Here is a 24,727-nt window from a genome sequence, read left to right on the forward strand (position 1 = left end):
AATGCAAATGTTTAATAGCATTATTTTTCATAACAAACCAACGCATTTGTCACGGGATTCTTCCTGGGAAGGAGAGGCGGACCAAAACGCAGCGTGGTTATTTTTATAGATCTTTAATAAAGATGAAAATAGAACAATATACAAAACAAGAAACGTGAAAAACCGAAAACAGCCCTACTTTTTTTTTTTTTTTTTTTGAAAAAATAATTTATTACATTCAATACCATTCATTCTTTACAACTCATGACCAAAGTGCCACGGCAGCTGTTCCGCCCGAGGACCCGTGTTAGACCACACCATTACGCTTCTCGCCTGATACGAGAAGAACACCCGCAGGAGGTAACCGGGCGGGTGTATCACTGGATGAGCAAGCTCCGTTAACAAGAAAGAAACAAAAATTGCGTCCAGCTTGAGGGGGAAATGTGGTACACCCCTACCTCCCTCCCCGATGGGACAGAGCATGCGTGCCCTGGCGACCCACTCACACCTGCCACTCCACATGAACTGAAACACAAGCCTCACTAGAGGCCTCCTCAGACTAGCCGGCAATGGGTAGATGTACGCCAAATACAAAAGAGACGGCAACACATCCACCTTTAGGACCAGGACTTTGCCCATAAAAGACAAATACCTAGCCTTCCACATTGCTAGCTTCCTCTGTACCACTGCGATACGCATGTTCCAGTTTAGCGTCGCTGAGCCGGAGGTCTCAAAATGGACCCCGAGAATCCTCAGGGCCCCCTCACAGAGAGATAACCCCCCGGGCACATCCGTTCTACCGCGCCATCTTCCGAAAAACTTGACGGAAGACTTTGCATGGTTCAGAACTGCTCCCGACGCTCGGGTGAAATCCCCAAAGATGGCAAGGGACCTTGTCAGGCACGAGTCCTTGCACAGCAGCAAGGAAGTGTCGTCGGCGTACTGCGTCATCTTAACATGCAGCCCACCACTTCCAGGGATCAACAAGCCTTCCACCCCTGTGTCTGCCCTAATGGCAGCCCCCAGAGGCTCCATGTACAGAACGAAGAGGAGAGCCGAGAGTGGGCACCCCTGCCTGACCCCAGACGAGAGGTCAAAAACGCCACCCAAGTGACTATTTACACTAACTTGGCACCCCGCTCCGACATATAATGTACGAATCCATCCTATGAACTTCTCCCCAAATCCTAATCGACCTAACACTCTGAATAAAAATGATCTATTCTTGCGATCAAAGGCTTTCGCCTGATCTAGCGCTGCTACCATTAAAGGCAGTCCTCTATCTTCAACCCAAGCGATGGAGTCCCTGATTAACTGTAGGTTCCATCTAATAGAGCGGCCCTCTACCCCGCACGTCTGATCCTCATGGACGACGTAGGGAAGGGCTGTGCGCAACCGGTCTGCTAAAACCTTTGCAAGTAGCTTGTAATCTACACACAGCATGGTCAACGGCCGCCAGTTGCCAAGGTCTGTTACTTCCCCCTTCTTATATAAAAGTGACAGCACACCAACAGCCATTGATCCCCCCGGGACCCCCGTCTCAAGGATGGCCTTCAAGACTTCGAGGACCACTGGTTCAAGTATACCCCAAAACTTGAGATAAAACTCAGCCGGCAGCCCATCCATCCCAGGCACCTTCCCTTTTCCCATCCTCCTAAGAGCGCTCTCAACCTCTTCTATTGAGATCTGGGCCTCCATCACTTCTCTAATGTCCTCCGGCAACCGCCTGGACAAGTGTTCTAAAAACACATTTCCCTGCTCTACATCTATTTCCCTTTCCTTAAATAAACCTTGGAAATGATCAGTTGTCACCCTGACCATATCCTCTGGTTCTCTAACTATACTACCATTTTCTTCCCTAACGCCATGCATTACCTTCCTACTCTGTCTGGCCCTAACCGACTTAAAGAACATAGCTGAACAAGTCTCATTGTGTTCTAGAAAGCCACTATGCGCACGCTCCAGGAAAGCTCGAGCCTTCCGCTCCTGCAACTCCCTGAGCTGCGCCTTTAGGGTTGCGGATCTCTCCCAGTCAAACGACCCGCCGAGGTTGCCTGCCTCGTACTCGAGTTCAATTAACCTTTGGATACGATCCACCTCCCTCCTCTCCTCCCTTTTTTTCCTCTTGCAATACCCTATTATAAAAGCCCTAATCCTCACCTTAACTAATTCCCACCACTCTAACACCCCCTCGCACATGGACCGGAGGCCTTCAAGCCTCCAAAAGAAAACAAAAAACCCGTCAACAAAAGCCTGCTCCTCCAGCACATCCCGATCTAACTTCCAGTACCCCCTACCAAAGAGGCAGACTGGCGACCCCACCTGCAGGAGCACCCAGTCGTGATCCGAAAAGAAAACAGGCAACAGCCGCCCAGACAACTTACCCAAAGACCTGGGTACAAAAATATAGTCGAGCCTCCGCGCAACCCCCCTGGAGTTGCGCCATGTAGGACCGGCCATTTTCGGAGTAGTGTGCAGGCCACCATCAACCAGACCATGGCAAGCCATTAGCCCGGTGATGGCGCCTGCACTGCTATCCCCCCCTATTCCTAAATCTGTATTAAAATCCCCCCTATCACTAATTTCCTATTTGTGACACACAGGGGCGCCAGACAGTCCACCATCTCCCTCCTGTCTGCCACCACCTGTGGCCCATACACCACCACTAATCTAAATTTACAATCCCTTATCGTGACATCCACCGCTATAACCCTCCCCTGCATCACCACAAAAGAACCCTCCACTTTTACGTCTCTGTGCCCACACAAAATCCCTACCCCCGATGAGTGCACCCCCCCAATACCCCAAACCGACTCCCCTTTGTCCCACTCCTTCTTAAACCTACTAACATCCCCTCCATCCCTCAGGTGAACCTCCTGTAAAAAACAAAAATCAAACCCCACACCCTCCAAATAACTAAAAACCGCCCTCCTCTTAACAAAATCCCTTAAACCCCTTACATTTAAACTAACAAAAGTAAAATTAGACCCCATGAAAGAATAAAATAAAAACATGTAATACACTCAAATACTAAACCCAGACAGAAAAAAACAAAAACAGGAGACTCACCCGATGCTCCCCTGCTCGATATCTACCGGTGATAACACCATCTGTACTCCCAACGTCCCCCTCTCTTCCTCCATCTCACCAACCCAGGATGCAGGAATAGTGTTTGGCTCCGGGGTGCCCTGCACCCTGGGTCTACCCCCACACTCCTCCTCCTCCCCAGCGCTGCAGCTGTTTTGGAAAAAAATAGGGGAGGCTGAGTTCCCAAACAAAAAACTCCCCACCTCCTCCTGCACCCAGTCCTGAGTCTTGTTAGGTGTGTCCCCACCCAACATAAGTTGAGGGCCTGGGGAAACCAGCAGCAACCCAGAGGTTTCTCCCACCCCCATCACTCTCTTGGCCATCCCCTCCCTCTCACTGTCGGCCAATCGCACCCTCCTCTTCATTCTCTTCTTTGGTGATGGCGGCAGTGGAGAGATACCACCCTCCTCCCCCGCCAGCTCCTCCACCATACCCCTCATCTCTTCCACCAGGGCACTTTCCCCCCACTCCACTTGCTCTTCCACCGTCTCCTTCTCCACCACTCCTCCCTCGCTTTCTTCTCTCTCATGCTCCTCCACTCGCTTGCCTTCTTCCGCCGCTTTTCCTGGTTCTCCTACTCCCGTGCCTTCCGTTTCCTTCTCTCTTCCATCCGCCACTTCTTGCTCCTCCTCCTTCCTTGCGACCCTTCCCTCTGGGCCTGTACTCTGGTCATGAGGCATTCTTCCTTCCCCTCCTCTTCTTCCCCCATCCCCCGCTCCTGCTCCCCCCCAGCCACAGACGCGTATGACCTCTGACGAGCCGGACACCCCCACCACAGGTGTGCTAACGAGCCACACCCGTGGCACGCCTTAGGCTCGTCACAATCCTTCGCCTCGTGCTCCCCAGATCCACAAAATCTGCATTTTCTTGCGCTGCACGAGGCGAAGATGTGGCCATAGGCCATACAGCGCCTGCAAAATGGAGGCTGACGTGCATAAAACAACGTCCCCCTGTCAGCCCCCAGGGAGAACATAGCAGGAGGATGGAGGTAACCACCATGTCCCTTTGGGTCCTCCCCGAGGGCCTGGAAGCCTCTCCTCCCATTCCAAAACCCAAGGGAGTCTTTGAGGTGCCTTGCTGAGGAGACGTTATCCATGTATCTCCCCAGAAAGGCCCTCACCTCTTCGTCCTTAACGTATGGGTTGTATATGTTGACAGTTACAACCCTAAAGTTGTTCCTCGCCAGGCTTGTTATTTCATAGTGGCTCATCGGCCTCTCACCTCCCACTGCTCTTGCCCTTCTCAGGATATCATCGTGTTTCTCCTCTGTATGTAGTGCCACGTCGTATGCTCCCTCCAACGAGTTGCCTTGGAAACAAAACACGTCCTTCACCGTCAGCTTTAGAATCCCCATCAATATTATCCTTCCAAAAGTTTCCCATCCTAAAGGCTCCAACTCCTTTTCCTTCCAAGCAAACCGAATCGTGTTGGCCAGCCCAATCCCAGGGACCGACTGTGTTGATGTATTTTGCACCATCTCCGCAAGGAGAATGGCGCACCCGGCTCACGTTCTCTTCTCTTCCAAAACAAGGAACAAAGAAAAAACCAAAGTGACTGAGCCTTATCTGGTGACAACAAACACAGAGACAGGAACAATCATCCACAAAACCTAACACAAAACAGGCTACCTAAATATGGCTCCCAATAAGAGACAATGACTAACACCTGCCTCTGATTGAGAACCATATCAGGTCCAAACACAGAAACAAGACATCCAACATAGGGTGTGATCTGAGTGGGCATTCTGACCAAACAAAACATAGAACATACAAAGCAAACTATGGTCAGGGTGTGACAGCATTTTTAAATACATTGTGGTTAAAGTAGAGTATGATTTCATTTAATCATTTAATTAGAATTGTTTTAACACCAATCATAGTCAAACTATCAAACTGTTTGACTTGAAAAAATACAAAACATTTTTTTTAAAGAGCCGTTTGGGAGCCAAAAGAGCCGGCTCTTTTTGGTAAGCTGAGCCGAATCACTGAAAAGAGCCGGCATGCCCATCACGGCTCTGAAAGTCACAAAGTAAGTTTGTACCCTAAAAGCTAATGGAGCTGACATATTAATGGTGATGCCACTGACACCACTTTTACTCCCACTATATACTTGTATTGTAAACTTTTATTGTATAGGCTATGCTTTCCAAGACATTTCACAATTTAACACCCTGTCGTCTTACCACCCAGATAACAATTCTAGGGAGAGAGAACCTTTTTACAGTAACGATACCAGTTAAACGTTTGGGCACACCTACTCATTCAAGGTTTTTTCTTTATTTGTACTATTTTCTACATTTTAGTATAGTGAAGACATCAAAACTATGAAATAACACATGGAATCATGTACAGTCGTGGCCAAAAGTTTTGAGAATGACACAAATATAAATTCACAAAGTCTGCTGCCTCAGTTTGTATGATGGCAATTTACATATACTCCAGAATGTTATGAAGAGTGATCAGATGAATTGCAATTAATTGCAAAGTCCCTCTTTGCCATGCAAATTAACTGAATCCCCCAAAAAACATTTTAGCCCTGCCACAAATGGACCAGCTGCATCATGTCAGTGATTCTCTCATTAACACAGGTGTGAGTGTTGACAAGGACAAGGCTGGAGATCACTGTCATGCTGATTGAGATCGAATAACAGACTGGAAGCTTCAAAAGAAGGGTGGTGCTTGAAATCATTGTTCTTCCTCTGTCGACCATGGTTACTTGCAAGGAAACATGTGCTGTCATCATTGCTTTGCACAAAAAGGGCTTCACAGGCAAGGATATTGCTGCCAGTAAGATTGCACCTAAATCAACCATTTATCGGATCATCAAGAACTTCAAGGAGAGCGGTTCAATTGTTGTGAAGAAGGCTTCAGGGCCCCCAAGAAAGTCCAGCAAGCGCCAGGACCGTCTCCTAAAGTTGATTCAGCTGCGGGATCGGAGCACCACCAGTACAAAGCTTGCTCAGGAATGGCAGCAGGCAGGTGTGAGTGCATCTGCATGCACAGTGAGGCAAAGACTTTTGGAGGATGGCCTGGTGTCAAGAAGGGCAGCATAGAAGCCACTTCTCTCCAGGAAAAACATCAGGGACAGACTGATATTCTGCAAAAGGTACAGGGACCGGACTGCTGAGGACTGGGGTAAAGTCATTATCTCTGATGAATCCCCTTTCTGATTGTTTGGGGCATCCTGAAAAAAGCTTGTCCAGAGAAGACAAGGTGAGCACTACTATCAGTCATGTGTCATGCCAACAGTAAAGCATCCTGAGACTATTCGTGTGTGGGGTTGCTTCTCAGCCAAGGGAGTGGACTCACTTGCAATTTTGCCTAAAAACACAGCCATGAATAAAGAATGGTACCAACACATCCTCCGAGAGCAACTTCTCCCAACCATTCAGAAACAGTTTGGTGAGGAACAATGCCTTTTCCAGCATGATGGAGCACCTTGCCATAAGGCAAAAGTGATAACTAAGTGGCTCGGGGAACAAACATAGATATTTTGGGTCCATGGCCAGGAAACTCCCCAGACCTTAATCCCATTGAGAACTTGTGGTCAATCCTCAAGTGGCGTGTGGACAAACAAAAACACACAAATTCTGACAAACTCCAAGCATTGATTATGCAAGAAATGGGGTGCCATCAGTCAGGATGTGGCCCAGAAGTTAATTGACAGCATGCCAGGGTGGATTGCAGAGGTCTTGAAAAACACTGCAAACATTGACTCTTTGCATCAACTTCATGTGATTTTCAATAAAAGCCTTTGACACTTATGAAATGCTTGTAATTATACTTCAGTATTCTATAGTAACATCTGACAAAAATATATAAAGACACTGAAGCAGCAAAATTTGTGGAAATTATACTTTTTTGGCCATGACTGTAGTAGCCAAAAAAGTGTAAAACAAATACAAATATGTTTATATTTGAGATTCTTCAAAGTAGCCACCCTTTGCCTTGACAGCTTTACACACTCTTGGCTTTCTCTCAACCAGCTTAATGGGGAATGCTTTTCCAACAGTCTTGAAGGAGTTGTGACTCACCACCTGGATTTGGTCTCATGTAGAAAAATGTAAAAGTGTTTTTTTACATTGCATTTATCCAAAGAGTCAGAGTTACAAAATGGTATATCATACACTGCATTTGAGTAACAATGGGAAAGTAATTCTGATTTTAAAGTTGATTATCTTCTAAACTCACTATTAAGAAAATGGCCTTTGAATGTTTTGGTATCTAGCTGAAGAGCTCTTCTTTGTCTACATCCATTCAGCATCGTTCACACCCTCTTAAGCTTTAGCCCCACCCATCTAATTTCGCTCTCGGAGCGCACACTTGACACTCTGGCCGATGATTGGATAACATGAAAAAGCCTAACCAGCTCTGCTGTCAACAATTTCATTACGCTTTTTTTACAGACGTTTACTGACATCGGCCATGTTCAACAGGTGTTGTACACACGTCACGTAGCGTTAGCTAGCTAGCTGACAGTACACTTTAGCTTAAGACATATAGCTAGCTAGGTAAACGATGAGTCTAGCTATGTAAACAAAGTGTAAGTTCACACACGTCACATAATGTTGGCTAACGAGCCAGTCAGCTAACATTAGCTAGTTAAACAAGAATGAACAGTGCCAACAATGCCACAGTGCTGGAAGCTAACCAACCAGGTTCAATGCTAGCTAACATTAGGTTCTAACTAGAAAAGCAAACGGCTCTGGGATACGAATAATAATGTCAGCTAGGGAGCCAGCCAGCTAAAGTTAGCTAGTTAGCTAACATTACACTTTAGCTTAACACACGTAGCTAGCTAGCTAGGTAAACAATGAACCTAGCTAGGTAAACAACGTTTAAGATCACACACGTCATATGTTAGCTAACGAGCCAGCCAGCTAACATTACCTAGTTAAACAATGAACACAGTGCCAAATAATGTCATTACTACTCTGCATGAATATGGCTCTGGGATATGAATAATAACAGTTATGGAGCCAGCCAGCTAACATTGCTAGCTAAGAGTACACTTTAGCTTGAAATGAAACCAATTTCTGCCAAAATTAGAAACGTGTAATATCTTACCTGTGTACATCATCATGCACGATGGATGCGTCTCCCTGTCAGGAATGCCATACCATGGTTGCCCTTAGGTTGAAGATGTAATCCGGAGACAGGTTTTTTTCTCCATCTCTTTAGCTATCATACTCTAATTCCACTGATTTGAAAACTTGATCCACCAGAAAGTGTAAAGCAACACTTATGCAGCTCCACTACACAATACTTTTTTTAAAAGCCACGTTCGACAGGATTACCAACACAGAGTGATGAGTTCAAATAGACAGAAGCCTTCTATATGGCAGACCAATCCGAACTCATCTCTCGGCATGTCCAGCCCACTCATTATCTCAGCCAATCATGGCTAGTGGGAAGGTTGCACTTTTTCTGTAGCTTAACCAACAAGACTAGTAATTTAACAATGTTATTCATATTTACAGATGGCATACAAGTTTGTTATTAAGGCACATGAAAGTTCACATGTTCGAGAAGGCATTTCTGCCAAAAAACGCATTTGATAAAATAAAAAAAATTACATTCAAACAGCTCTCCTTTTTAGTCGTGACTTGCAACATACACCTAGTTTCCTGAATCGGGTCACACATGCTGAGCACTTGTTGGCTACTTTTCCTTCACTGAGGTCCAACTCCTCCCAAACCATCTCAATTGGGTTGAGGTCGTGGGATTGTGGAGGCCAGATCATCTGATGCAGCACTCCATCACTCTCCTTCTTAGTCAAATAGCCCTTATACAGCCTGGAGGTGTGTTTTGGGTCATTGTCTTGCTGAAAAACAAATGATAGTCCCACAAAGCGCAAACCAGATGGGATGGTGTATTGCTGCAGAATGCTGTGGTAGCCATGCTGGTTAAATGTGCCTTAAATTCTAAAGAAATAACTGACAGTGATTGTAGAACAATTTTTGTTTGCTTAAAGATCCTTCACGTGTGATAGATAGACACCACTGTCCTCAATGGTACTCCCACCGGCTTTGGTCTTTGTCATGGTAGCTAGCAACTTGGTTACGCTGTTACTCCTCGCAGTTCCAGACAGGACAGGTCACAGGGAAGATTGAAAACAACAGACAGCAGGAATTTAGACAGCCACAAATCCGGGACAATCCGCGGTACCAGCCACAATGGCTAACCGTGTCACAGGCTGCATTCAAGCCCTCAAGAAAACCCTGCTAGCTGCTACGCCAAATAGCTCCTCTGACCCGTTCTTGGTCGGCAGGATCACTGGACAGAGACTAGCAGTCCCAGCAACTGATGCCAACTGCGTCGCAGGATCCAAACTAAAAAGTTAGCTAGCTACTAAGAACTTTCCAATACACTTTGTAAACAACAATTAGAGCCATACTATATTTCTGCGCTCGTGAGCGAGCGTCACAACCCTGCCTGGAAACCACCCTCCATTCACTTTTCATGGTAAAGCGTGTATTTTAGTATTTTGCAGTTACTTTTTTTTCAACAGATAATGCATGCCTCCTATAGCGAGTGCCAAACACTGACCGCACATTCTGCAAGATTGATTGTCTAATCAAACAGTTTAAAAGTAAATGCTACAGCCCACACTTCTATGCAAAAGAGACAAAGGTCGAAAGCCATGCGTCCTCCGAAACACAACCCAACCAAGCCGCACTGCTTCTTAACACAGCGCGCATCCATCCCGGAAGCCAGCCGCACCAATGTGTCGAAGGAAACAATGTGCACCTGGCGACCTGGTTAGCGTGCACTGCACCCGGCCCACCACAGGAGTCGCTAGTGCACGATGAGACAAGGATATCCCTACCGGCCAAGCCCTCCCTAACCCGGACGATGCTAGGCCAATTGTGCGTCGCCCCACGGACCTTGTCGCGGCCGGCTGCGACAGAGCCCTAGATGCAGTGCCCTAGACCACTGCGCCACATGGGAGGTCCCCTGGTCTATTTACTTTTGAGCATGGTTGGCTATTTAATGAGTGATGGTTAAATGCGTAGGCGGAATAAACCAGTCATGTCAGAAAAGGAGAGACATGTCCTGCAATATAATAAAATAAATATGTTAGGCGACCTGCTGGTATGCAATGTCCTTATCAACGGCAAATGCGTCTGTTTTATCACTTGGCCTACGTATTAATGTTTTTATTAGCCTAACATTATTAGAATTCTGATAAAGCTGATAAACCACTAGACGTTGTGCGTCCACATGGTCCAAGATTTCTGTGGATATACGCACACTTTCCCATCATGTTCAAAATGGATAAATAATCCTTCAGCCGTGAGCTGACTGCAAGATGGAACGTCAGCGGCATGGCCTGGAACAAGGGGAACCCAGTATGTGCCAGTCGCTCCCCAACAATGCTTTATTTATGTGTCCACTAGAACAGGGTTTCCCAAACCCGGTCCTGGGGCCCCCGCTGGGTGCACGTTTTGGTTTTTGCCCTAGCACTACACAGCTGATTCAAATAATCAAAGCTTGGTGATGAGTTGATTATTTGAATCAGCTGTGTAGTGCTAGGGTAAAAACCAAAACGTGCACCCAGTGGGGGCCCCAGGACCGGGTTTGGGAAACCCTGCTCTAGATGACGACCACAATGATGGTAATGATTTTATTTATTTAGTGCGTTGTCTTTTGATATGTGTGTTCAAATTGTAAAATAACCTTAACTGCATTAAAATGTCTCTCTCTTTCTGTCTCCAGGACCTTCTGGCAGTGGGGTATGGACAGTTTGATTTCAAGGACCATAAATCAGGCCTGGTCTGCTGCTGGTCTCTGAAGAAACCCACGGGATGGATGTCACTGACACCTCTCACATTCCTGTTTTTTTTTTTTTTTCTTTTTCATCTCAGTTAATATCATTAGTTTCCACAATAGTGCTGTGCCTGTAACCTGGTCCCAGATCTGTGTGTGCTGTATAGCCAACCCCTATGGTCTTTACAATGACAAACATTTGGCAAGACATCACAAACCGATCTGATACCAGACTACTGTACCTGTGCCAGGTTAGAGAATAGTTTTCTAGTGACTACGCTAATAAGTCTTGTGTCTTGGATCTACAGTGGCCTGAGAGGATCTTTACCTGTGAGAGTGGAGTGACTGCTTTGGACTCCTCTGCTAGCAACGCCAGTCAGCTAGCTGTGTGGATGCATGACGGCAGAATAGCCACCTACAACGTCGAGACCAGAGAGAAGACACCCGTCATTGATAGCAGGTCTGTGTGTCCTCAGAGAGAATGCGAGACAAAATCTACATGGTTTATTTCTCATAGACAGCAGGTGGCACTCACAGACAGACAGGCTAAATGATTTACAAAGCATAGCCAACGTCCACCAACATTTCTGCTTCACCCACAAGCTATACCTTTGTGATTCATCAGTGGAGTTTATCTTTGAAAAAGAATTACTTATGAATTATTACAGTATCTCCTGTACATTTGTTCTCCCCCATTTCTCATCATCCATCTGTATGTCTGTTGTTGTTATGGCTGGTTACCTAAGCTGGGATGACAGAGTAACTATCTATTTTTAATCATCCCCATTTCCAGTAGACACTGAAATATATACTGATCTCATCTTACACAGACGTAACAAAGCTGGTAGAACTGGCATCTGTGAGAGTGCTACAGGAAACCTGCATATTGACTGCGCCTATAAAAACGCCAACCCTGCACGGGAGGTTCACTGCATTTGTAAAGAACCTCAAACTATTTATTTAAAATTATTGTAACATTTTTAAATTTAACCTTTATTTAACTTGGCTGGTTCTTAGTTGAAGCACACTTATTTGTGTGTGTGTGTTTATCCCTGTGTAGTGACTGTGCCCACAAACACTCTAGCCCAGTTTGGAAGGTGAGGTGAATAGACCATGAGAGGGGTCCGTCAGGGGAGGACAAGGGAGAGACTCTGTGTAGATCAGCAGGATAAGCAAGTGGTTTCTGTGGAAATGCCTCGACTGCATAGGTAAAGATTTACTTTAATATCTGAAAGTTGTGGGAAACCTTTCTCCTAGTGTTTTCAAAAAAGTGTGCCCCTTCCAATTATCCCAAATACCCACTCACTGGAGACTACTCGTCCTATTTGTGTAGACCCTTTTGCAGACAACTATTGTAAACATTTCCCCACATAACCTTCCAGTAATAAGCCTAGCCGTCATGTCCTTTAACCTGTGCCTCCCCCATGAAGCTGAAGAGGACGAGGAATGAGAAAGCCAATAAGCAAGCTGGAGAAAAAAAGAGAGGAAGAGCGAGGCATGATATCACGCCAGGCGCCGGGAATCTGTTTCGACTTCCATCCCACGGTGAGCGGCCAGAGTGTTTTCATGTTCTTACGATTTCCTAAAGGATAGTTACACATGCATTGCTGTAGTTATTTAGCTAGGCCTTTAAATTCCTTTTGGAACATAGGCCATCGACGAACAGTGTCCATCCCATTCTGTGTCATTCATTCGAGATGTATTACGTACAGTTGAAGTCGGAAGTTTACATACACCTCAGCCAAATACATTTAAACTAAATTTTTCACCATTCTTGACATTTAATCCTAGTAAAAATTCCCTGTTTTAGGTCAGTTAGGCTCACCACTATATATTAAGAATGTGACATGTCAGAATAATAGTAGAGAGAATGATTTATTTCAGCTTTTATTTCTTTCATCACATTTCCAGTGGGTCAGAAGTTCACATACAGTACATTCAATTAGTATTTGGTAGCATTGCCTTTAAATTGTTTAACTTGGGTCAAATGTTTCGGGTAGCCTTCCACAAGCTTCCCACAATAAGTTGGGTGAATTTTGGCCCATTCCTCCTGACAGAGCTGGTGTAACTGAGTCAGGTTTGTAGGCCTCCTTACTCGTACACGCTTTTCAGTCATACCCACACATTTTCTATAGGATTAAGGTCAAGGCTTTGTGATGGCCACTCCAATACCTTGACTTGTTGTCCTTAAGCCGTTTTGCCACAACTTTGGAAGTATGGAATGCTTGGGGTCATTGTCCATTTGGAAGACCCATTTGCGACCAAGCTTTGACTTCCTGACTGATGTCTTGAGATATTGCTTCAATATATCCACATAATTTTCCTCCCTCATGGTGCCATCTATTTTGTGAAGTGCACCAGTCCCTCCTGCAGCAAAGCACCCCCACAATATGATGCTGCCACCCCTGTGCTTCAAGGTTGGGATGGTGTTCTTTCATCAGACCAGAGGACATTTCTCCAAAAAGTAGGATCTTTGTCCCCCTGGGCAGTTGCAAACGGTAGTCTGGCTTTTTTATGGCGGTTTTGGAGCAGTGGCTTCTTCCTTGCTGAGCGGCCTTTCAGGATATGTCGATATAGATACTCTTTTACCTGTTTCCTCCAGCATCTTCACAAGGTCCTTTGCTGTTCTGGGACTGATTTCCACTTTTCGCACCAAAGTACGTTCATCTCTAGGAGTCAGAGCGCATCTCCTTCCTGAGCGGTATGATGGCTGCGTGGTCCCATGGTGTTTATACTTGCGTACTATTGTTTGTACAGATGAACGTGGTACCTTCAGGCGTTTGGAAATTGCTCCCAAGGATGAATCAGACTTGTGGAGGTCTACAATTTTTTTTCTGAGGTCTTGGCTGATTTCTTTTGATTTTCCCATGATGTCTAGCAAAGAGGCACAGAGTTTGAAGGTAGGCCTTAAAATAAATCCACAGGTACACCTCCAATTGACTCAAATTTAGTCAAATTAGCCTAACAGAAGCTTATAAAGTCATCTATCTGTAAACAATTGTTGGAGAAATGACTTGTGTCGTGCACAAACTTTAGTTTGTGAACAAGAACTGTGCAGAGTGGTTGAAAAACGAGTTTTAATGACTCCAACCCATGTAAACTTCCAACTTCAACTGTACATGCATTACTTCTGTGTTAATACTTTATTTATAGGTCCTATGTCTTTAGGACTCCAACGTCTACCTGGCTGCTATTCTGTTCTTCTGAAATAGACTACATTTTCTTCATATCATGCTTCTTTAGACCTGTCTAAAATAAATCATGGATATATTGTGTAGGCTATATTACACAGATGTAATATACATTTTAAAATGGCATGTAGGCTATGTGTGGAAGCCAGGAGATGCTAAATGTGTTTGTTAATTAATGGTCAATTACCGTGAGACCAACATTTATTTGCCTGACAATCACCGGCTGATGACATTTTGTGACCTTCACAGCCCTAGTTCAACCCTAAACCTAATTGAACCACAACCCTAACCCTAACTTCATGTTCTCATCCCAGTTTAACCCTAGACCCAACCCAACCACAACCCAAACTCTTCATGTCCACATCCCGGTTCAACCCGAGCCTCAACCACAAGTCTAACCTTCTCCTTGCTCCCAGGGCCCTCTGTCCCGCATCACATGGTCTCTGTTCTGCTCGGACATCTTCCTGGGCTGCTCTGATTAGACAATTCAGCTGTGGCGGCAGGATCTGTTCCCTCCTGTGACAGTCTATGAGGACAGTCTATGACATCATGTGTTCCCCCAAGTGGGCCACCGTGCTTGCGTCTGTCCTGGGAGCCAGCAGGTGAGTGGTCTCTCTTTCTTTATCTCTCTCCTTTTCTGTTACTTTCAATCGCTTAATAAATTGTGAGGGAACAATTGATTTCACCCCGTCTCTTTCTCTCCCTCTCTAGTTCCTTATCTTAAAATGATATTCCAAAGACATTATTGATCAACACGTTACTTTGAGCATCATGGCCTACTGTATGAATAACCATCGCCACCATGCTCTTGTCTCTTTCCCCAGCCTGGACCCCACCATTGTGAGCCTTGCCAGTCCTGGGGTGAAGCTGACCTCCCTGCTGTTTGCTACTGAGACAGACTGCAACCTGGTGGGGGACAGTGAGGGGCAGGTCAGTGTCTACTGGCTCAAGAACCTCACCGTGGGAGAGGGAACTCAGGTGAGCAGGAGATTAGATTAGAGTGCATTTTACAGCACACTCTTCAGGAGAATCTTAATTGAAAGTGCTTTTTAGTCCAAGACTAGGTTAAATGATGTCGTGTAAACCGGCCCTTCGGGTTTGAGTATAAGCCAACTGCATTGTATCAACTACAGGACAGAGTAGAAAGATGGGTCTTGTTGCATAAACCTTGCAATTGCAGTGTTTTATTGCTCTGTTCTTACAGAGGGACTCATCTTTGTGCAGTATGTCCTAACCTGCATGACCTACGTGAGTCACCATCTCAATCACTGAGAGCTTTAACGTTCAAACATGCTTCAAACTGTTCCCTGTGTGATAAATCTGTCTGATGACAGACCACCGAAGGGGGCAATAAGCAGTTGGTACATCCATTTTTGGACTTATAAATGAATTATATGTACCCATTGATTCCCAGAGATGATTACTTATAAATGCCCCGTGAGCTTAGTTCAACTGCCGTACCATATCAGAACCCAATTTAAACTTGTTTTACTCCAATGTTTGTAAACAAAGTAAATGTAAACAAACATTGTATATCACAATAAGCATGGTTCAAATTATAATCCAGTCCTTGCATCCATAGCTGTCTTTGAATTTGACAGTGGTTGCATTTCTCTAGCCCCATCCCACCGCGTTATACCGAAACAGTGGTGGGGAGAACGCTGTCATTGTTTCAACTGCTGATTGTCACTTGCTACAGTACTTTGCCGACTAAGAATGTATTTTATAAACATGCTGCTTTGGGCTGGATGTGTCAATGTGAAGTTTACCATTGAAAATGATCGATGAGCAGAATAACTGTGTGGCCTCAATTAGCCACTAAATCCCTAGTTTGAATGCACCTGTTTTCTTGAAGCTGTGCAGCACCATTTTCCCTACATTTTCCCCCACGTGGGCTAACCAGCTAGCCATTTGAGTTCTAGACAATGAGCTTTAGCCCCTTACATTTGAGTGACAGCTAGCAATAGGCCTGCCCAGCGTTATCCAATGAGGTGGCAGGCTAGGCCCAACGGCTCGAGGGACACAACAGAGAGTGAGAGCAATGACTTAGTGCCCATATAGGACGTTGTACGGGGACCACATTGTGAGGGATACTACTTTCAGAACTACTGGCTAAAAAGTATACAAATGTAATGTAGAATCTCTTTAAAGGGAAACTCCACTCAAAACAATTTATGTTTTGTGGCCGGTGACTCTTTGCTTCTTGAAAGTCATATCTTGAAAACTTGATTGCTGACATGCAAAACAGTTTGGGACTAATGAAAAAAAATACCAAAAAAGGTAGTTTTTGATTGGATTTTCCCATTAATTGCCATATTCTGCCCAGATCAAGGCATAATTTCCTCAGTCTGTGGGGGCTGTTATCTCCCTGGGCAAACAAAGTTTACAGTCAAATGTCTTCCACAGAATTCAATAGTACATATTGTATTGTATCTTATGGCATCTTTTCTCTCTCCCCTCAAGTGTAAGACGTTAGAGGACATCATCGGCTCCACCTTGGCCAGCCAGCTGTGCGAGGGACAGATCTTTCTATGGGTGGAGAGTAGATGGACACCCTGGGTCTTATGTGTCCCACAAGCCTGCCTCATCATTGGCTGTCTCCATAATGTTTGGTCCTCAGGGAAGTACTGTAGGAGACTGAACGTCTCCATTTTAAACCTCCAATGAGATTAGTGAAGAGCATGTCTGCAGACGGACTGCATATTTGCCTGTTTTGGTTTTATATTGAGAATAGAAAATATGATAATGTATTATTACCTTAAAACATGTTTCTGCTTGTACACTCACTCTCTCTCAAAGTTTAGATCAATATCTATATCAGCCAAACGTTTTACTTCTTTTTTTTTTTACCTGGCCCAATGCCCAGTTCCAGTCTTCAATAATAGCATAACACAGAAATACTTGGAATTGACGTCATCCAATTTTATGGAAATTCTGCCTGATTCTATGAAGCTGCTGATCTTGTTGACCAAATCATACAGGAAAGGTGTCATTGCGCTTGTTCTGATGACTGAGGGTCTCTGAGTGACTGTGACACACACACACCCCTCGACCTCCCACAACTCAGCTAATGCCTGTCATTATGTGGTTAAAGGTTTTTCCTGACATTTCAGAAAGTGTTAAAGGTCATTGTTATGGGAGTAAAAAAGGGTCGAACGGAGTGGAATCTAATGCTTCAGGAGCAAATGGGCAGAAAAACATAAACATCTGGTAAAGTGGACTGACAGGAGTCTCATGATGGTAGTAAACAGATATACCATTATGACTTCTCTCTCTCTCTGTGTCTACCTATCTGTTGTCTGGATCACTACCCTTGTTTCCAAATTTCCAACTAGATAAAAAAAAAAATGTATTTAGACTCAAATCCTTGAGTCTACTGATGCAACCGTGCGTCAATCTAATTAACATAATACACCAATTCCCATCAATTTAAGCTAGAAATATCTGGGGGGTTTTTTGCGTCTCAATCCACCACATCCGCTATGTCGGCCCTCCAAGTCTGCAGTGGAAAGTGACAGAGCCACAGCGCTGTTTGTCAGACCATGAGACATCCCGAAAATCGGTCTACTCATGAAAATGTCTGTAGTGTCTGAACTGTTTGGCTTACTAAAGATGAGACTCTCACAAACGATAGTGTTCTCTGTTTTGCTCCACAACCCCCACGGGACACTGAATGTAACCAGGTACTAGTGTAAAACATTTTAAATGTTAAGTGTAAAAAAAAAAAAAAAATGGAATATTTCCTGAGCCGATGTGTTAACCTCTGTCTGTATCGTCCCAACCGTTTGTGCTACAAACTAATATGACTCCACTGTGGAAAGAGGAGACTCTTCTTTTTGCTCTATGACCCCTACAAGTGTCATGAGACTCTGAAGGTTACCAGGAACGAGTGTAAAACATTCATGGAAGTATGGAGGAGGTTTTGTAGCAACAAAAAAAGGTGTTAAATGTGTAAAAAAATATATATATTTCCGGAGCTTTCTTTAAAAAAAACCTGTGTTATTGTCACGGCTTTCGGTGGAAGAAGAGGAGTCATTGGACCAAAATGCAGCGGGGTACGTGTAACACGGTGTCTGACCAGTACCACGCTGCTTCCGGTAAGCACGGGGAGTTGGCTCAGGTCTCTCACCTGACTTTGCCAATCTCCCCGTGTGCCCCCTGCGCAGGATACAATGGACCGAAACGGCGCACCGGAGACCAAACGCGCTGAGCTGGCACAATCCGCCCTGGCTGGATGCCCAGTCTCGCATGGCACTTGCGGTGGGCTGGTATATAGGCCTCCGGGCTATGAGCGAGCACTGGCGACACCGTGCGCTTCATCGCATAACACGGTGTCTGACCAGTACTACGCTGCTTCCGGTATGCACGGGGAGTTGGCTCAGGTCTCTCGCCTGACTCCGCCAATCTCCCCGTGTGCCACCCCCCCAAAAAAATATTTTGGGGCTGCCTCTCGTGCCTGTTGCGCTGGCTTACCTCATATCGCCGCCGCTCAGCTTTAGCTGCCTCCAGTTCTTCTTTGGGGCGGCGATATTCCCCAGCCTGTCTCCAGGGTCCCTTGCCATCCAATATCTCCTCCCATGTCCATGAGTCCATCAACCTCTGCTCCCGGTTACCCCGCTGCTTGGTCCGTTTGTGGTGGGTGGCTCTGTCACGGCTTTCGTCGGAAGAAGAAGAGGAGTCATCGGACCAAAATGCAGCGGGGTACGTGTTCATCTTTATTAGCTGAACTGACTGAACACTAAATACAAAATAACAAAAGAATAGCCGAAACAGTTCTGCGAGGTGCAACCAACACTAAACAGAAAATAACCACCAAAACAGGCTACCTAAGTATGGTTCTCAATCAGAGACAAAGAAAGACAGCTGTCCCTGATTGAGAACCATACCCGGCCAAAACATAGAAATACAAAACCTAGACATGCAAACATCGAATTCCCACCCACATCACACCCTGACCAAACAAAAAATAGAAACATACAAAGCAATCTACGGTCAGGGCGTAACAGTTATTCAATGCATTTCTATAGAGATTGTAGCCCTTTCCTGCAGTCAAATTTTACCGGCAAAAATCCAGTGTTACTATGTCAAACAGTTTTGTTATATTTCAATCTTCTGTGATGTATATAAAGTTAAATATTGGGAAGCAAACTCAAAATGTAATACATTTCAATTCTATATCTGACATGGTACAGGTGTCTTCTTTTTATTAAGTCCATAACCATGTGTGTGAGGTGTATACCTTTTTTTTAAAGGTGATTTGTTTAATACTACCAAGAAACACTGTGTCCCAGATTTAGCCCACTGCAGTAAAAAGTGAATTAACCAGGAAGTCCCATTGAGGTCAAAATACCTCATTCCCAAGGGAGACCTGACAAAACTGAAGAGCACTGACGGATGGTCTCCAACCCTTGTCCTGAATAACCACTGGGTCCGAGAGGTTCGCCCTGTAGGTCAGGATGTCAAATCAAATAGAAGTTTATTGGTTGGATACACAGTTTAGCAGATGTTATGGCGGGTGCAGCAACATTCCTGTGTTACTAGCTCCCTAACGGTGCAGCAAAAATGTCAAACAAATACACAAATAATAATCAAAAACTAGAAACAAGAAATCACGACTGACAAAACGAACCCAGCTAACAACAAACGTTCCCGAGGCTTTAGAGAACGTTCCCTTATTAAGTGTCTCATTAGGTCATTAACAAACGTTTACATAGGAATTTCCCCGTGATGTGCAAGGAACGTTTCCGGAGAGACCATTCCGTTAATGTCAAAAAGAACTTACCCAGAATGTGGGTACCACGTTATCAGATATGAATGTTCGATACACATGTCATGGGAACGTTGCACGAACATTCATGTTTCGAGTTTTCGGTGGGTTAGAAGAATATTCCATCAACGTCCCACAAAACATGGTTGTTCAGCACTTACATTGCTGAAATAAGTCAATCAAATCAATGATGAGAGAATTGTCAGATTAACTGATAACTGACACAGACATGGTGGCGTAGCAGAAAGATCAATATGCGGTGGACCAAGAGGCTGTTGGTTCAATTCCCAAGTGAGGAATGTTGAATAATAATTTCTGTATAAATGAACATGCACACTGTAATCATGAATCAAATATGTAAGTTGAAAACACTTTGTCCCTTGCCAACAAACAAAGAGCTTTCAGTGGTTCACCAATCATGGGCTTGGGAACAGCAACATGGTGAAATGAAACCATTTTGGGGTTGTTTTTTTTAGGGGGGGGGGCGATTCATTGGGACCATCAGGTAACTGATACACAGAAATGGTCCTGCAACGTTACCATGAAACGTGTCTATAACTTTAATATCATATATTCTGATGAACATTGGCGACCATGTTCTTTGTTGTCAGAATCTCCCTGGGAGAGGTGGGTGTGGAGGCAGGTGCAGGAGAGCAAGAATTCCAAGAAGGGCGTTTTATTACTGGTCCACCAACGCAACAGGTACAGGACCACAAAAGCAGCCATAAGAAAACAGAAACGCAGTCTAGTAAAAAACGGAGGAAACACACTCATCTACTAAACTAAAGTGCGGGGAAAAACAGTCCCGAAAATAAACCTGCTTGACAGTAAAAAACGCAACCCAAACCAACGACAGTAACACAAACAATCCCGCACAAAACCTAGCGGGTAGGGCGAGATTAAATACCCCACTGATTAGCTAAACTAGACACGGGTGAACACAAGACAGACAAAACCAAACAAAAAAGAAAATGGATCAGTGGCAGGTAGTAGGCCGGCGACGACGACCGCCGAGCGCCGCCCGAACAGGGAGAGGAGCCACCTTGGGTGAAAGTCATGACATTTGTATGTTTGGTGGGACTTTGATGGAATATTCTCCTAACCCTCAGTAAACACCACATAGGAATGTTCTTGCAATCTTGCAATATTAATATATTATAATTCAGAGAACATGGCAACAACGTTCTGGGTAAATTCTGTTTGACATTTAGGGAATGTTCTCCTAACTCTAACCCCAAAAATGGCTAAATAGGTTCCCAGGAGATTTATGCTAACATACATAGAATGGTTCGATAACTAACAGAAAACTGGACACAAACATCTGGGGAACATTAACGGTAACATAACAAAAATGTTCTCTCTCCCTAGAATTGTTAGCTGGGAATGCAGTTAACAACCCATATAACACGTTGTCAGTAATCCACATGCAAACCATGCGTTTGAACACCAAAAATATATACTAAGAATGATATGTACAGTAGTAGATATATTAGAATGAGGTATGTGATGAATACAGCATATGAACAGTATAAAATAAACAGTCCAGTGTTTATATACATGGAAGAGCAGCGTTTTGTGTGTGTGTGTGTGTGTGTGTGTGTGTGTGTGTGTGTGTGTGTGTGTGTGTGTGTGTGTGTGTGTGTGTGTGTGTGAATGTATACAGTACAGGAGTCTGCGTGTGTTTGAGGTGTGTGTGTGAGCTTATGTGTGTGTGTTTGTGAGTGTGTGTTTTGTGTGAGCGTGGCTATCTCTGTCACTTACTACAGGAGATAGCGCAACGGCTGTTCAACAGTTTGATAGCCTGGAGATAGAAGCTGTTTTTCAGTCTTTCAGTCCTGGCTTTGATGCACCTGTACTGTCTCTGTCTGCTAGATGGTAGCAGGGTGAACAGATTGTGATCCGGGTGGCCACCCTTGTCTTTGATGATCTTCTTGGCCTTCCGTTAACACCAAGTTCTGTAAATGTCCTGGAGGGCAGGCAGTGCACCCCTAGGTGATGTATTGGGCTGACCACACCACCCTCTGTAGAGCCACGGTCGAGGGCCGTGTAGTGCTGTACCAGGTGGTCAATCGTGCACCTGTAGAAGTTTGTGAGTGTCTTAGGGCCATGACGAATTTCTTCAGCCGCCTGAGGTTGTAGAGGCGCTGTTGCGCTTTCTTCACCACGGTGTCGGCGTGGTAGGACCATTTCAGGTCCTCAGTGATGTGCATGCCAAGGCTCTTAAAGCTTTTGACTCTCTCCACTGTGGTCCCGTCAATGTGGATGGGGATGTGCTCCCTTCGCTGTCTCCTGTAGTCCACGATCAGCTCCTTTGTTTTTGAGGGAGAGGTTATTTTCCTGGCACCACTCTACCAGGGCTCTAACCTCCACCCTGTAGGCTGTCTCGTTGTTGTTGGTAGTCAGGCCTACTACTGTCGTGTTGTCAGCAAACTTGATGATTGAGGAGGGGCCTTGTGTTGAAGATCAGATGGGGAGGTGTTGTTGCTTACCTTCACCACCCGGGGTCGGTCCGTCAGGAAGTCTAGGACCCAGTTGCACAGGGAGGGGTTCATACCCAGGGCCCTGTGCTTAGTCACAAGCTTGGAGGGCACTATGGTGTTGAAATAAGAGCTGTAGTCGATGAAAAGTTTGGACACACCTACTCATTCAAGGGTTTTTCTTTATTTTTACTATTTTCTACGTTATAGAATTATAGTGAAGACATCAAAACTATGAAATAACACATATGGAATCATGTAGTAAGTGTTAAACAAATCAATATATTTTAGTTTTTAGATTCTTCGAAGTAGTCACCCTTTGCCTTGATGACAGCTTTGTACACTCTTGCTATTTTCTCAACCAGCTTCATGAGGTAGTCACCTGGAATGCATTTCAATTAACAGGTGTGCATTGTTAAAAATAAATTAGTGGAATTTCTTTCCTTCTTAATGCGTTTGAACCAATGTTGTGACAATGTAGGGGTGGTATACAGAAGATAGCCCTGTTTGGTAAAATACCAAGTCCATATTATGGCAAGAACAGCTCAAATAAGCAAAGAGAAATGAATGTCCATCAATAATTTAAGACATGAAGGTCAGTCTATGTGGAACATTTGTGCAGTTGCAAAAACCATCAAACGCTATGATGAAACTGGCTCTCATGAGGACCGTCACAAGAAAGGAAGACCCAAAGTTTATTAGAGTTAACTGCACCTCAGAATGCAGCCCAAATAAATGCTTCATAGAGATCAAGTAACAGACACATCTCAACATCAACTATTCAGAGGAGACTGCATGAATCAGGCCTTCATGGTCGAATTGCTGCATATAAACTATTACTAAAGGACACCAATAAGAAGAAGAGACTTGCTTGGTCCAAGAAACATGAGCAATGGACATTAGACCGGTGGAAATCTGTCCTTTGGTCTGAGATTTTTGGTTCCAACCGCCATTTCTTTGTGAGATGCAGAGTAGCTGAACGGATGATCTCTGCATGTGTGGTTCTCACCATGAAGCATGAAGGAGGAGGTATGATGGTGTGGGGGGGCTTGCTGGTGACACTGTCTGTGATTTATTTAGAATTCAAGGCACACTTAACCAGCATGGCTAACACAGCATTCTGCAGCGATACGCCATCCCATCTGGTTTGCGGTTAGTGGGAATATCCTTTGTTTTTCAACAGGACAATGACCCAACACACCTCCAGGCTGTGTAAGGGCTATTTGACCAAGAAGGAGAGGGATGGAATGCTGCATCAGATGACCTGACCTCCACAATCACCCGACCACAACTCAATTGAGATGATTTGGGATGAGTTGGACCGAAGAGTGAAAGAAAAGCAGCCAACAAGTGCTCAGCATATGTGGGAACTCCTTCAAGAGTGTTGGAAAAGCATTCCAGGTGAAGCTGGTTGAGAGAATGCCAAGAGAGTGCAAAGCTGTCATCAAAGCAAAGGGTGGATACTTTGAAGAATCTAAAATCTAAAAAAATGTATTGATTTGTTTAACCCTTTTTTTGGTTACTACATGATTCCATATGTGTTATTTCATAGTTTTGGTGTCTTCACTATTATTCTACAATGTAGAAAATTGTCAAAATAAAGAAAAACCCTTGAATGAGTTGGTGTGCCCAAACTTTTGACTGGTACTGTAGATATGCCTCTTGTCCATGTAATCAATTAACAAAGCACCTCACTGATTAGCTTGATTGAGTAATTGGTGCATCCCATGTGTTACATAATTGTTGATTTATGTGTTACATAGTTGATTTATTGGGAGCCTGTCAATTACTTATCAAACAAGAGCTTATTGTGTTGTTGAGTACTGGGGGTTTTATGAGCTGTGATGGAAAACCAGAGACCATTGCGAATAGTAAAATTAATATTAATATTGATCAAGACCAGCTCTTACTTTTACATAAGAGAAAAAAAAAGATTTACAATGTTACAGCAAAGTGTAAATTATAACATTTTGTAATACCTTGATGGTCTTATTCAGATTAGATACAATTTGCATAATCAGATCTTGTGGAAGTGTGTCAAGTGTACACACCCCTTGCACAGTCTTCACATTTTGCTGCCTTAAAATTAAATCAAAACATTTATTACATTTGTTTCTACCAATGTACACAACCTACTCCACATTTCAAAAGTGATGGAACATTTTTTGATCAATTCCAAATTAATAATAATTTAAAAAATGAAGATATCCTCACACCCCAGAGTTAATACTTGGTGAAAGCACCTTTGGCAGCCATTACAGCTGTGAATCATTTTGAATAAGATTCTACGAACTTTGCACAACTCTTAGGGAAACAAAGTTGTCTGTATTTTCAAGTGTTGTGGTTGCAGCATCATGTTATGGGTATGCTTGTCACCGGCAGGGACTGGGGAATTTGTCATGATCATGATCTATTGTTTTTGTCAAAATTGCTCAAGCTCAGTAAATTTGGTTGGGA

The 24,727-nt window shown here is 44.3% G+C and overlaps 1 pseudogene; it reads left to right on the forward strand.

Moving 5' to 3' along the window:
• The first annotated feature begins 5,065 nt into the window (after positions 1-5,065).
• On the forward strand, positions 5,066-18,236 carry LOC139407979 (dynein axonemal intermediate chain 4-like; annotated as a pseudogene).
• Positions 18,237-24,727: the final 6,491 nt, after the last annotated feature.

Source organism: Oncorhynchus clarkii, chromosome 4 (genome assembly GCF_045791955.1).
Source record: "Oncorhynchus clarkii lewisi isolate Uvic-CL-2024 chromosome 4, UVic_Ocla_1.0, whole genome shotgun sequence".
Lineage (NCBI taxonomy): Eukaryota > Metazoa > Chordata > Actinopteri > Salmoniformes > Salmonidae > Oncorhynchus > Oncorhynchus clarkii.